This window comes from Pristis pectinata, chromosome 3, assembly GCF_009764475.1.
Source record: "Pristis pectinata isolate sPriPec2 chromosome 3, sPriPec2.1.pri, whole genome shotgun sequence".
Lineage (NCBI taxonomy): Eukaryota > Metazoa > Chordata > Chondrichthyes > Rhinopristiformes > Pristidae > Pristis > Pristis pectinata.
In genome coordinates, this window is record NC_067407.1 from 106,685,217 (window position 1) to 106,700,986 (window position 15,770).

The 15,770-nt window shown below is 40.9% G+C and overlaps 1 protein-coding gene across 2 annotated transcripts in view; it reads right to left on the reverse strand.

Moving 5' to 3' along the window:
• The window catches only part of rd3 (retinal degeneration 3, GUCY2D regulator), a 78,991-nt gene that overhangs the window by 41,912 nt on the left and 21,309 nt on the right, over positions 1–15,770 (reverse strand). For both annotated transcript variants that reach the window (XM_052010898.1, XM_052010897.1), the window contains one exon: positions 10,394–10,590. The gene's annotated coding sequence lies outside the window, so the exon portion shown is untranslated. The remainder of the gene's footprint in view (positions 1–10,393; positions 10,591–15,770) is intronic.

Here is a 15,770-nt window from a genome sequence, read left to right on the forward strand (position 1 = left end):
TCTAAAAAAACACAATATATTGACTAGACCCAACCTGTGCTGGTGGCTTTTGTAATGGTGGCAATGTATCTCCCCATAGCTGTGACACTTTACTCTGTATTGTGTTATTGTTTTTACCCTGTACTACCTCAATGCACTGTGTAATAAATTGATCTGTACAAACAGTATGCAAGACAAGTTTTTAATGTACCTCGGTACAAGTGACAATAATATACCAATACCAATTATGATAAGATTTTTGGCATAAGAGGAGTCCACCAAATATGTTCGAGAAACAAGATGTGAATTAACTAATTGATTAATTAAAGATGGTTTCAGTCACCTGGAGAACCAGATAAGATGTTCTAAAAATATTCTGGGGATTAAATTCATTCATCCCTGTAAATGAGTTAGGTGTTGGAACAATGCATATGCATTTCTTCTTTGTGCTGCCTTGTAATTAATATGATTGTAGCATACAGCCCATGCAGTGGATTTGCTGCACACTTTGGAGAATGTGGCAGGTTCCATTTAAAGCTACCGTGAACTGCTTGAAACCTCTCTGCACCTCTTAAAGTATGTGTTTAATATGGCTGGAGCAGCTGATGATTTCATTGAGAAATTCCTCCCTGAAATGTAGCCACCTCATATACTGTTCCTCACAAAGATGTGGTATTGCTGCCTGAATAGACAGGGTCTCCTTCCAGCAGTCCATTTCATCCTCCTGCTGAACTGCCTGCGCTGCCATAAGTGCCATCTGCACATTGTCCCAACACACAGAGGAACACTTACGAGTGCACCCACATGGTGGAGCAGCTAGTTAATATAACAGTCCAGAAAGTTCTTCAGCACCTGCCATTCAACTTCTTAAAGACTTAAGCAATTTCAAAGTTTTTAAAATCATCAAGCATTTGTACAATTGTGAGAAAAGCTATTAGAAATCAAAAGGATAATTAACCCATTGATGATTTCCTTAAAAAAACATTGGCAGAGTATACATCCTGTCACCTGCTCGGCTGTGCATGATTAGGGGGTATACTGGGCAGTATTGAGATCCCAAATGGGAGTGCTAGCATTGTGTGTCAATTGGCAAATTAATGCATCTACTCAGGTCATCTGATGGACTCTTGACCTCACAATCTACCTTGTTAGACCTTGCACCTTATTGTCTACCTGCAATGCACTTCCCTGTAGCTGTGACACCTTACTCTGTACTCTGTTATTGTTTTTACCCTGTACTATCTCAATGCACTCTGTACTAACTCAATGTATCTGCACTGTGTAATGAATTGATCTATATGAATAGTACTCAAGACAAGTTTTTCACTGTACCTTGGTACAAGTGGCAATAATAAACCAATACCACCTGACAGTCATTACTGGCCATCTACTAACACTCTCAGTAATACATTGCCTGCCTAAATTTCCCCACAAGTGTGCACATCAGTCACCCTTATGAAACCAAAAAGCCAGGCACGAAGGCCAAAACAATGTGCATTATAGATCTGAATTTTATACCCTCCATCTTTTACCAGTACAGAACACATATCTTTAAGATAGGAGGTCATTAATAAAGTCGGGAAGAATTCATTTGGGATCCTTTGGATCCCAGGTGTTAAAGCAGAAGGCATAGAAAGCAATGAGATAACTCTGTGATTAAACTGCATCTTATAAAGTGTTTGCAGCTTTTAATGATTTGCCTGAGAGAAGATATCAAAACCGTGGGTTTGAAATTGAGTGGCAGTGGACCCAGTTTTCAGCTGCACTGGCACCTAAACATTTAGTGTAGTCCACATTTATTATAAGCTTAGAGTACAACACCTGCCATTTGGCTCCAGTCACTCTGTGGCGATTAACTTCACTAAATTTGCCTTAATTTCCTTTTATTATGAATAACTGGAGAGAGCTGAAGCAGCCAGGAGAGGATGAAAGATGGCAACACTACACTGGAAGTCATACTGAAGGAATTCTTGATGTTGGAGTCCTTCCCTGTGGGAACCATATGTATGAGGTGCCTATCACTTCATAGAGGAGGCTGTCACTAAGCTATGTCAGCGGTGAGTGGTTAGAATCTGGTATGGGGAATAATGGAAGTAGATTCAAAAAGAAACTCTATAAGTACTTAAGGGAAATATCATTAATCAGACAATAGAAGAGCTCAGGCACCTACAGAGCAACCAGACCTAATATGGGGGAATGTATACTTTCGCAGATAATAAATGTGTTCTGTTTCCTGCTCCTATTGTAACTGTATTCAAACAGCTTGGCTGGAGAGTTCTATAGCCTTTATTGTGTCTAACGCAGTCACCAAATTCTTGTTATCACATAGAGTGAATCAAATCAGCTGAAGACTGGCAGCTGTGGAGGCCTGAGAAAGAGGACAAGATTTGCCTTTCTGGCTGAAGCTGGATGCAAATAGCTCTCTCAGCTTTAGCACTCACACACTTGGATTTGGCTTTTTGAGAAGTGCTTGTTCATGTCATATTTCCTCCACTGTGCTCTTTGTTTCTACCAAACCTATCACACAGCATGAGCAAATACTCAGAAGCTCTGTCGACAATATATCAGGATTTCTTTGAGAATCGTACTTCCTTGCCACCATACCTCTGCCATCAAATTTCAAATATCACCTTTTTTAACTCATTATGTAAACCAGTGGCTTACAAAGTATGACTGGGTTCAGGAACCCAAAGTAAACCAGAACTAAACATATGAATCAAAAGCACAGAGCAGGAAATCATTGTCTTGATTGTATTTCATGTGTTACGTAACACCAGATCACATATTGTAGTTTTGATAATAACACTAAAACAATTATGTCATTTAGCTGCAGCTCACAACAGTTACGCCTAGCAACCAAAGGGTTTTAACTCGGTGAATCATTCGTCAAAGGACAGTTTCTTTATCTGTGGATGATTAAAAATTGAGTCAGTGTGGGTGCCAGTAACTATCAGTTTGTAACATTGAGCTCTTTTAAAATATCTTTATTAGTCACATGTACATCGAAACACACAGTGAAATACATCTTTGCGTAGAGTGTTATGGGGGCAGCCCTCAAGTGTCGTCAAGCTTCTGGCGCTAACATAGCACGCCCACGACTTCCTAACCCATATGTCTTTGGAATGTGGGAGGAAACCAGAGCATGCGGAGGAAACCCACGCAGACGCGGGAAGAATGTACAAACTCCTTACAGGCAGCGGTGGGAATTGAACCCAGGTTGCTGGCGCTGTAACAGCGTTATGCTAACCGTTACATTACCTTGTAAATTAAAGTCAGCAATTGATTAGGTACTGTGTAGCAATTATCTAACAGTTGTGCAATGGAATGAAAAGAAGGTATATGTTTAGCTTTTCTTTCCCTTTAATTGTTCAGTTTACACGCAGTGGTATTTTGTCTTTGTACATGAAGCTGATCTTTTCCCCCCACTTGGGGAGATCATATTATTTCCAGATGATTGATCACACTTCCAAATTAGTGACACACCCCGAACAACGTTTCCTTTCTCACCTCATCTTTTGTGCAATTAACTGTGGGAGCACTGTTTCTTCCAATGCATATACCTCTCACCCTCTTGACGTGATGATCCAAAGTTCAGTGAATAATAGCATCACCCAGAATTTCTTCACGGTGACGCAGGGTTCAGACGAGCAGTGTAAATTGAGATGGAAACTGCATTTGCCTGTTCTTACACTTCCATTTCCCAGATCAGCGCCAGTGCGGATATGACAACTGCTTGTGCCTTTCGTCACTGCCATTTTACATTCTGTGTCGCCTTTGATTGTATAAATGAGGGGTTTGGATTGAGAACCGCACAACTGCTACCCCTTTATGCATATTTCATGTTTGCTATTTAAATTTGGAACAAATTATTTCTAGTACATGTACTGAGATGAGCTGTAAACCACCAGTCCCAGACTGAAGCAACACAAAAAGTGCTGGAGGAACTCAGCGGGTCAGGCAGCATCTATGGAGGGAAATGGGCAGTCGACATTTCAGATCCCACCCAAAACATCGACTGTCCATTTCCCTCCACAGATGCTGCCTGACCCGCTGAGTTCCTCCAGCACTTTGTGTTGCTCCAGATTCCAGCATCTGCAGTTTCTTTTGTCTCCAGTGCTAGATTGAAGCGGAGACCCAGTTCCTTCCCAGGCTCTCATTCAGTTTGAAGTTTCTGTGCCCCGGGTGCACCAAAACATTTCAGAAGGGCCTGGAACATCACAAGAGGATGCCATGGTTGATGTGAGAGCTGAGAGATGACGTAGCAAGGAACCTGGTTCACCCAGCAGGTGAGCTGCCAGGTCAGTGGTTTAGCAATTGCTGTAGGCCTTCACCAGTACATTACCTTATGACCCAAAATGCAGGTAAATGCCACCAGTTACTCGTATATCTGCCAGTCAGCATGTCAAAAGATCTGGCCCAACACTTCTCTGGGAATAATAATTTTGCCAAATAAGTGAGGACCATTTAATCTCCATGTGCTACTCACTTAATTCATGGTGCCAGGCACTGTAGTGTAGCAGTTAGCGTAACACTATTACAGAGCCAGCGACCTGGGTTCAATTCCGGCCACTGTCTGTAAGGAGTTTGTGCATTCTCCCCGTGTCTGCATGGGTTTCCTCCGGGTGCTCCAGTTTCCTCCCACATTCCAAAGGCGTATGGGTTAGGAGGTTGTGGGCATGCTATGTTGGCGCCGGAAGCATGACGACACTTGCAGGCTGCCCCCAGAACACTCTACGCAACAAATGCATTTCACTGTGTGTTTCGATGTACATGTGACTAATAAAGATATCTTAACTAAGGCACATACATAATAGATAGAATGGACATGCTTTATGTACAAAAAGGCTCTGATGCAAATGACCTGTTATGACTCTGTTAGGAAGATACAATTTCTTAAACCTGGCCTTTACTCTGGGTAATTAGTCTAAAGCAATGATTAGGGGTCCTTGAGTTCTCCAATTTAATATTATTTTTCATCATCAGCTTAATAGCACATGAAGTAACTGGTCCAGCACAGACAGTTAAGCTGCTGATTAGAACCTCCAAATAGCAGCCTACGGCTTGTTTGTCATATGTAACATGGCACCACTAAACACACAAATCAAGTGAGCAGAATTTTTTAAACTCTCATTGTTACTTTCTATGGAGCTGCTGCAAGTCTAATACATTTGTACCTGCACCGTATTAACAACCTTGCCATTCTTTCCAGAAACATACAGAATAAAATATTTTTATACTAAATCGTTAACTTTGTTAAGGTCTATCAACCAAGTCAAACAAGTGTTTAGAGTATATACCTGGTTCATCTATTCGTCACTGTTCTAAGCTGCTGTTAAGAATTTTTAATGATGAGTTGTTTTTATCTCAAATCCGCCACTTAATTTTCTCCTTCTCCCAGGAAGGCACTCCTGTAACCAAAATACTGGCTGATCTGATCTTCCTTCTTATGTTATCAAGCATAACATGAAAATAGAAAATAATAAAAATAGAGTTTTTGTTCTATCAAACATTTAAATATTATGTGATTAAGTTATGACTGGCATAATTTAGAATTATAGTCTTCAGAATTTAAAAGAAAATTAAATAGTCAGATATCAGATATAGTAAGACATCACCTTACACATTACAGCATTTTTTATCTTGCAATTCACATTATTCCTTTAGTTTTCTATTATGTGCTTAAAATTGCTTTTATATCCATGTGAGATACATTTGCAACACAGCATCTGCGAGTTTCTCTTTTCTTTTACAGTTACATCATGCATTTCTCTTACACATGGAAGCACAACCTTCACAGGTTTGTGCGTAGGATTTGACAACTCTGAAAACATCTTAATATCAAAGCAAGCTTCAACACTCCAGGCAGATTTGAAGGTTTAGGGTAGATGGCTCATTTGAGTCAAATCAAAGAGCTCTAAATAAAGCTTCACATAGAAGACATTTAGATAAACATCACTGGGGAAAAAAACATGTACAGTACACAATTTTAAAAAGTGTTCTTTTGACTCAATTAATTCTCCACTTAATGTTACAGTTTCATTTAGATAGATTAGGTTCCTGTTTTGTGCCAACATGAAATTACATCCAACAAAATGAAGCTGTTCCATCTGTAAAGAAGCTCAAAATGAAGGGTATTATTGACTCAGTTGAAAAAGTGAAATTTCCTTCAGATTCATTTTATTGAACAACTAAAAGCAAAGGAAATGGGAATTCTTCATCGGACCTTAGACTATTTGAATATTCGTGATTTTGAATACCAGTTCATGTTCTGAATATTTACCAACAATGCACCGGTCAGATAATAATATAACCCATAAATTGCCCATGTTAGCCCATAGCCATGCCTTGGCGATTAATATTACTTTCTGAAGATTTAGAGGTATCAAGATTTGGAATGAATTTCACAAAAATAAGACTATTGTTAAGCATGCAATTAAATCTTTCTGTGTATTAATATTTGTATTCATGTATAAGAAAAGTAATATTATTTAATCTTAAAATCTTCCCAAATGTAATCATACACAGAAAAAGATACAGTGATTGAATAATAAGTCTTCTATAATGGAAAGGATTATACTCAGATATTAATAATGTCCTTTTGTATTCAAAAAGAGATGATATCAAGCTATTCCCGGCTCTCGCCATGTTAAAATGTGACAGAATGACAATTATTGGTAAACTAATAAGGTGTAGAGTATAGGGCCAGGTTGGTTAGAGCATATAGAATTTATGGAACAGTACAGTACAGGCCCTTCAGCCCATGATGTTGTGCCAAACTAATTAACCTGGTAATTAAATGCCTATCTAAATTAATCCCTTCTGCCTACGCAATGTCCATATCCCTCCACTCCCTGCATATTCATGTGCCTATCTAAGAGCCTCTTGAACACTTCATTCATACTTGCCTCCACCACCACCCCTGGCAGTGCATTCCAGGTACCCACCACTCTGTGTAAAAACTTACCCCACACATCTCCTTTGAACTTACCCCCTCTCACCTTAAATGCATGCCCTCTAGTATTAGATATTTCCACCCTGGGAAAAAGATACTGGCTGTATCTATGCCTCTCATATTCTTATAACCTTCTATCAGGTCACCCCTCAACCTGCTCCACTCCAGAGGAAACAACTCAAGTTTGTCTAACCTCTCCTCATAGCACATGCCCTCTAATCCAGGCAACATCCTGGTAAACCACTTCTGCACCCTCTCTTAAGCCTCCACATCCTTCCTGTAATGGAGCGACCAGAACTGAATGCAATACTCCAGATGCAGCCTAACTAGAGTTTTATAAAGCTGCAACATAACTTTCCGACTCTTGAACTCAATGTCTTGACTAACAAAGGCAAGCATGCCATACGCCTACTTGACCACCTGATCAACCTGTGCAGCCAATTGGACCTGTGATTCTGCTCAAGATGCCTGCAGCGATCGTGGCTCTAAATCATGTTATCCCATACAACCCAGTGCCTCCTGAAAGAGAAGAAAAACTCTCAGAAAAAAAGCAGCAACGATAGAAAGAGCAGAAAAATGTGAGATATGAAGAAAGAAAGTAAAAAGAGAAGAGTAGAGGCAGAAAGAAACAAAAACGATGGGGCCTTGAAATTTTTTTTTTAATTTTATTTACAGCGTGGTAACAGGCCCTTCCAGCCCAATGAGTCTGCGCCGCCCATTTTAAACCCCAATTTCTCTGACTTCTTTCCATAATTATGACCCCTTTCCAGATTTACCCCTGGAGAAGTTAGAGAAGCTTTGGGAAAATTCAGGGTCAAAGACAGCATAAACAGATAAAAGGGAAAGACTATATTTATTGAGTTTTTGGGAGCAATTTAAGTCCCCCATGTCTAGTGGGGCAGGGAGCAATAAATTGATAAATGTGTGAAACCCAGCCCCAATGTGCCAGGAATATTTCCACTTGCAACCAAATCTCTGTGTTCTGGGGGTACCCCCATATCTTACCTTGGAGAGATGGTCAGTGAGCATATTAAAATGACACTCAGAAGTTGGAATGACCTCCCTGGCCCTAAACTCATCTCTGGAGACACCTACATTGGACTATTGATCATTGACTACAGCTCTGCCTTCAATACTAGAATTCCAAGCAAACTCATCTTCAAACTCCTAGATCTGGGACTCAACACCTCCCTCTGTAACTGGATCCTTGGCTTCCTGACCAACAGACTGTAATCAGTGAGGATAGCCAGCAACACCTCCAGCATGATTATTCTCAAAACTGGTGCCCCACAAGGCTGCGTCCTCAGCCCTCTATTCTACTCCCTATACACTCGTGACTGTGTGGCTGGATACAACTCTAACTCCATCTACAAGTTTGAAGATGATACCACCGTAGTGGACCATATCTCTATAATGATGAGTCAGAGTAAAGGAAGGAGATAGAGAGCCTATTGACATGGTGTCATGCCAACAACCTTTCCCTCAATGTCAGCAAAACAAAAGAGCTGGTCATTGACTTCAGGAAAGGGGGCGGTGCACATGCTCCTGTTTACATCAATGGTGCTGAGGTCGAGAGGGTTGAAAGCTTCAAGTTGCCAGGAGTGAACATCACCAGTAGCCTGTCCTGGTCCAGCCACATTAATGCCATGGCCAAGAAAGCTCACCAGTGCCTCTATTTCCTCAGGAGGCTAAAGAAATTTGGCATGTCCCCTTTGACCCTCACCAATTTTTATCAATTCACCTTGGAAAGCATCCTATCTTGATGCATCATGGCTTGGTATGGCAACTGCTCTGCCCGTAGCCACAAGAAACTGCAGGGAGTTGTAGACACAGCTCAGCACATCATGGAAACCAGCCTCCCCTCCATGGACTCTGTCTATACCTCTCGCTGCCTCGGTAAAGCAGCCAGCATAATCAAAGACCCCTCCCACCCCGGACATTCTCTCTTCTCCCTCCTCCCATCGGGCAGAAGATACAAAAGCCTGAAAGCACATACCACCAGGCTCAAGGACAGCTTCTATTCCGCTGTTATAAGACTATTGAATGGTCCCCGAGTACGATAAGATGGAGTCTGGATCTCACGATCTACCTCGTTATGACCTTGCACCTTATTGCCTATCTGCATTGCACTTTCTCTGTAACTGTAATACTTTATTCTGCATTCTGTTATTGTTTTCATCTTGTACTACCTCGATGCACTGTTGTAATGAAATGATCTGTATGAATGGCATGCAAAACAAGTTTTTCACTGTACCTCGGTACATGGGACAATAATAAACCAATTCCAATTCCAATGATTTAAAGATAATGATTCTGGGGAAACTGGCAGCAAAATAAAAGCAGCGGCTGCTGACAGGAAGTTGTGCACGTTGGAGCCTTGTCTGCACCTCCCAGTCATACCACCCTCTGCCTCTCTCCCCATGTCTGGATCCTGTTCCATGATCTTCAGCCATCCCCACCTGAGCTACGTCCAATCTACCCACCCCCTCCTCTCTAGTCACTGTCACACTTCAAGCAGAACTCCCCCCACGCCCCAGCCAGCTCCTTCCTCCATCAACAGTGCCTCCCTCCAAAACCATACACCAAATCCTTCTCCCTTCCTCAGTATAAGCTTCCCAGTATGCCTCAATCTGTCCTTCGCTCATTCGTTGTTGCCTCACTCCAAGCCCCACTCACACGCTTCTGCACCAATTATCTCCACTCTCCCTCCTCACTGCCACACTCCAGGCCTACACCATAATACTAATATAGTTCCCCCAATTTTTCCCGCCTTGCTGCCTTACCTCACACCACACCACCCACACCCTTACCAAATATGCCACCATCATTTTCCACTGGCACAGACCATCCACTAAAATAATCTTTCATCTTTCAGTGACTTTTCCCATTGATAACCAAACAAGCCGTCAATCTGGGCATTTGCTGGCCAGAATAAGTGATTGATGTCCTGGCATTAAATCTGACAGGACTACAGGGTTCTTTTTTTTCTGGCTGCAAGCACACATCCCCTCACTGTACTCATCTGGGTCGTTGTATACAATGACAGGAGAACAAGAAATAGCTCAATACATTTTCACACGGTATTAGCATTTTAGTATTGATTATGCAATTGAATCTGGAAATGAGGAGGAATTTTAACTCTCCCTGCCCATTAGAAACTGGACAGAACTGTAGTTAAAATTCAAGTGGTAAACATCATGGTTATCATCTACCACTTGCCTACTTTGATGCCTCTATTTTCTTGGAGCACCTGTGTAACTCATACTGAGTCTCATATGCAAATAGAAAAACTGCATGCAGATCAAATCCTCACTCATCTGGTCTGATTGGCTGGGTGAAAGATGGCTGTGGCTGATGTCTTCCTTAGACGTATAATAACAGCTTGCCTTTTCTTTCAAAAGCCACAAAGGGTTGCCTATAAACAAAGAAATCACGACAGCTGCCTGAGAGGTGACCACTGACCTGCAGGATCCGACATTGATGGTCAATGACCAACAGTACATCGATGAAGGGGAAGTCACTGTAAGCTGTGTGGGGATCCAGCTGGCAAAGTTGGTATTCATCTTGCTGCTGATTTTCCAGGGGAAAAGTGATGAATGTGTTTGAATCAATGTCCGCGTGATCCAGATTCACAGATTGACTGGTGTCACCAACGAACCCTGTGGAAGCACGGAACGGGACATTAAAATTCAGAGCTGTAATCACCCTGACAACCAGTATTTGTTCATTCTTGTGGTGGAGGCTGTCTGCAGTGACGCTACAGCAGATGGTATGACTTTTCACTGCCTTGTAAAATTTCAATTTCTCAGTATGCCTTCAAAAACTATGAAGGCGTGGTGAGAATTGAAATTATTTTGTTTTAGTGGAGTGAAAATGTGTTCTATGACTTCATTATGAGTCAACATTTTTGAAGCAAGGTAACAAACAAACCTGAAAAGTGGGGATTGTAGAATAGAACATGAGGTAAATGCATACTTACATTTAAGCACTTTTTATTCCCTGTAATCAGTGAATAAAGTCTCACCTATTAACTGTTTGGGAGACAGAAGAGACCAAAACATTTCAGTTCAGTAAAGACTATCACATTACTTAGAACTTAAAGAACATCTATTAAAAATAAATAAATAAGATATCTTTATTAGTCACATGTACATCGAAACACACAGTGAAATGCATCTTTGTGTAGAGTGTTCTGGGGGCAGCCCGCAAGTGTCACCACGCTTCCGGCACCAACATAGCATGCCCACAACCTCCTAACCCGCACGGCTTTTTGGAATGTGGGGGGTATTGGGTTAATTAAAGTCAAACAACATTTGAAAGAAAGAAGAATCTTGCATTTAAAGTATGTTTCTCACAACCTTAGGTCACCACAAAATATTAAACAATCTTTGCTTTGATCTAGGAATTGCAGCATCCAATTTGCACAGAGAAACATTCAACAATCTGTAATGCAGAAATGCCTAAGTAACTGGGTTTATAGATATTGATTGAACATTGGTTCAGGCACAAGAGACAATACCCTGCTCTGAAAATCTACCTGAGAGGGTGAATGGAGTCTCAGTTTACATCTCATTCCAAGGATGGTACCTTCAATAATTCAGCATCCATATAGTGTTGTACTGGACCGTCAGGTTGCTTGAGGTCAGATCTCTGGAACAACACTTAACTCTACAATGTTCTGATTCAGAGTATAATCACTGAACTATGGCTATATGCTATAAATGGAATCACTTCTTTTACTAAAGTGTACTGCTGCAGAACTATAGTGCCTAAGTACATCATTCAACACAACTGTTGACTTTTTTCTTTCCGCCAAAGTGACACCCAGTTGTGTAAGTGTTCTGCTTACTGTGGCCCAAGCAACATAAATCAAAATAATCACAGATTCAATTGAATCTGCAGATCTTAGCAAGGGTTTGAAAAGCATCAATGACCCATTGGATTCAAATTATAGATTGCTATCCAATGGCCTGTGTTGGAAATTGCTCACAGAAAGACATCCATCAAAGAAAGGGCCTGCTGTGGTATACTTGCAGTTGAATAGGTAGCCCATACAAACTGCTGAAACTTAAGGAAAGCTCACATATTTGGACAAGATACCAATGAAAGAGGCAACAGGAGACCCGATAGAGTGGTAAGTTACCGCAGAGAACAGGAGAGAAAATATGAAGCAAGACGTGTTCGGTGCGATAGCTTATTGGATGGATTGTTCAAAAGGCAGCCAGCACAATACCATCCATTTTGCAATGCTGCCTAAGAGCAATTTCACCTACAAGGAATTCCACAAGCTTAGATCTCTTCAACTGCAGCTCTTTGTCTGTTATCAGAATACATAGCCTGTGACCAAATTTGTTAAGATTTGTTTGACAAAAGCATTAACACCTTTCTATCCCAGGTGATATAAAGGAAGAGTTTACTGGCTCCCTGAAGTTACTGTGTGAGTGCACTATTGCCATCTTGTGGTGTGAATTGTAGCCCTTATCTATCAATGTATAAAACAGTAACGAAATTTGCAGAATTTAATTGTCTAATACAATGTGGTCAGTGTTGTGACTGTGGGTGAGTCACATGGAGACTGGAGCTATAGACATAAAAGGGTTTTATCAGCACAGTAAGCAGGCATTCTGGAAGAGACCTGATGGAAGACTGTCTCCTGGGAGAAACACAGCAGCATCTCTCCAAACTCAAAATACATTGGGTTTGTATACTCTTAAGGACAAAGATAACAGCAGGTGATTCAATACAATTTAAATAGCTACAATTGCATTGTTTACCTCAATATTTTGAGTCCATCAAATGATCCTATTGAAGTACATATTTACAATGGGAGCACATTGTAACTGACAGACACCTCTAAATGTTCAAACATCTTTGTTGGGACAAAGTAATTCACATGGATGGTCTAAAAGCTTCTTAGGACAGAGAACCCAGACACCCAAAATTAACAAAATAAGCCTGGCCTGGAATCTTCCTTGATCTCTGTCACAATGGTGCAACATAACTTAGCTGAATATATCTAATGCCTGCTTTGATGAAGGCCAATTAACACAGCCCCGTTGTCTTATGCTTGACTGATGCTCACGAGAATGTCTCACAGCTATGTCAGTCTACAAACCATATCTCTGAAGCAGCCCCCTGCTGTGGGCCAGTAGCCTGTGCTCTGTAGACAGTACTGTTTGGTTACAAAGCTGTCCTTTTAATTTCCAAACTGAGTACTGCTTGTAGTTTACAGTTAAATGGGATTTTTTGAAGACTGGTTCCCATTTGTATTAATGCCTACTAAGATAAGATATCTTTATTAGTCATACGTACATTGAAACACACAGTGAAATGCATCTTTTTTTGCGTAGAGTGTTCTGGGGGCAGCCCACAAGTGTCGCCACGCTTCCGGCACCAACATAGCATGCCCACAACTTCATAAACTGTACGTCTTTGGAATGTGGGAGGAAACTGGAGCACCCAGAGGAAACCCACGCAGACATGGGGAGAATGTACAAACTCCTTACAGACAGTGGCCGGAATTGAACCGGGGTCACTGGCACTGTAATAGCGTTACACTAACCACTGCACTACCACACCTGCCCACTACCCATGTAATTCCTGAAGGATGTCCTATGTCTAACAATCCCTAATAATCAGTTATATCAATATTATGGACGTGGCTGACACAAATGTTAAACAATCAAATACACGCTAAACATCTGTTAAATAAGGCTTGCAGGTCAAGTATATTAATAACTCACAGTCTATGATGGGAAAGTGTAGGTCAATACAAGCTAATCATTCTACTACAGCTATACACCACCAGTTATAATACAACTGTAGAGGATTTATGAATTCATTCAAATCAGACTTACTCCTTCCCCATTGCAAATGCAGAAATGTTTTCCTTACATTTGTTCCCATTGATAAAGTTGTATGCTTAACAAATTGCTACACTCCAAAACGTAATTTATTATGAGAAATACTTTGAGATATTTTAACATGGTAAACAGTTATATTCATTTTTGGACATTATATCATTAGTCATAAAGGCTCATTTGTCAGAATATCCATGAAAAATTGGCTTGGTTATCACAGTTAAATGAGAGGGGTTGGAAACCCTTGCCTGTCACAAGGCAACAGAAATGTGTAACCAGATTTACCTCTTTATTGGGGCATCACCTGACTGCTTTGTCAGTAAGAAAGTAATGCCACCTGTGCTGAGGATTGCAGGCTATTGGGCGCATATCCCAAACAGTTTTGCAATTGAATCCTTGGCAGACGTAGGACCTACTGAGTGACAGGAATGTCAGACTGGCTTGAAAACACTTCCCTACACTTTAGTCAGACAGAAGAAGTGCACTTCACATCACAATCAACAGAACACTTTGGCAGTTTCTGAGTGGTGCTGAATGTTGGATCTCAATTCCCCACCATTTCCTCAGGCTCTAGAATGTCCAGAATTGCGTTGGGAAAATCACCTAACTTCTGAGATGTTTAAACTGAAATTAATAGCATTATAACATAAACAATAAGAAGAACAAACATTTAATTAGTAGTGCAAACTTTGGAAGTCCTGGATATTAATGACCTCATCAATTACATGTACTATACACAGGGAGAGGTTTCCATACTACATCAGTTAAAGAGATGGATAAATAAAAGAAGGTGGATTCTCTCTTTGACCTCTATTATAACTGTATTTTGCAAGTGGAGATTATTGCAACAGAAACCACAGCAGCTGCCACTTCTTCATTATTGAAGGATGCTGGAATTCAAATGCCCAGCAACTCCTGACTGATGCATTGTAGCTATTACTAGGCAAGTTAAAGATCCTTGTGACTGGCAAGTTCTTAATGTGTCATCAGTCTGCTTTGTAACTAGGCTTTAATTCTGAGCTCTTTGTCCTCTTATAAATGTGTGGGGTGGGGAGGAGGTGGGATGGCAGCTCCTTTGACAACTCTCCATTTCAGATGAAACATCAAACCAGAAATATTCCTAATCCTCACAGACCACCCACCATTCCCCATCAGTCCCGCTTATTTCCTGGACTCTTTGCTTAAATATTTGCTCTCCAAATCAAATAACAAAGTAAAATACTTCCGGCTTTTTTTGACAATGTAATAAGGTGCTCTTTCTCTTTATAACTTACGTTGGGTTCAGTGGGAGTACCTCTTCTTCAGTCGACCTTAGGCAGTCCCACAGGATCAAGCATGTAATCAGTTGTAAGCTACCCATCCTGACATTTATTTCTTCCAACATACACTAATCACAAATTTATGAACCACATAACCGCAAAAAGGTTTATGTTCATCCTCATTGCATCCCAGAGTTGAGAAGATGCATTACACAGGTTTTAGAACCAACAGGGCTGATAAACAGTATTTCTTGGTCTTCTCCTCTCTGCTTGTTTGGAATCATGGCCTACCAATATACTTCCAGATTGATTTAGTCCAGAACTACCTTTCTATTTCCTAATCAATTTGCCTACCTCTCCATGAGATTGTGGCCTTGAAATTCTTCACACAACTCCAAAAGGAAGAAGCGTGTGTAGTGGAAAATTGGCTAGGGTGGAGCAACATTGCACCTATCCTGAATGCCTTATCTCCCATTGGGGAATTCGAGCCCTGACTTTTTGGCAGGACTTCCATTTGTGCTAGTACCTTTTTTCTAGCATTATATTCCCCAGATTACATCAAGGATAGTGCAACACTGCAGATCCCAGATGACTTAAATTCACCAGTCTGAAAATCAGTAGTTCTTGTTTCCTCACGGAACAACCAGTCCTTATTGACCTTGGTTCTTCTGAAACTGAAATAATTAAAAGGCCAACATTCAAACTGTGTTCTCTTCTCTC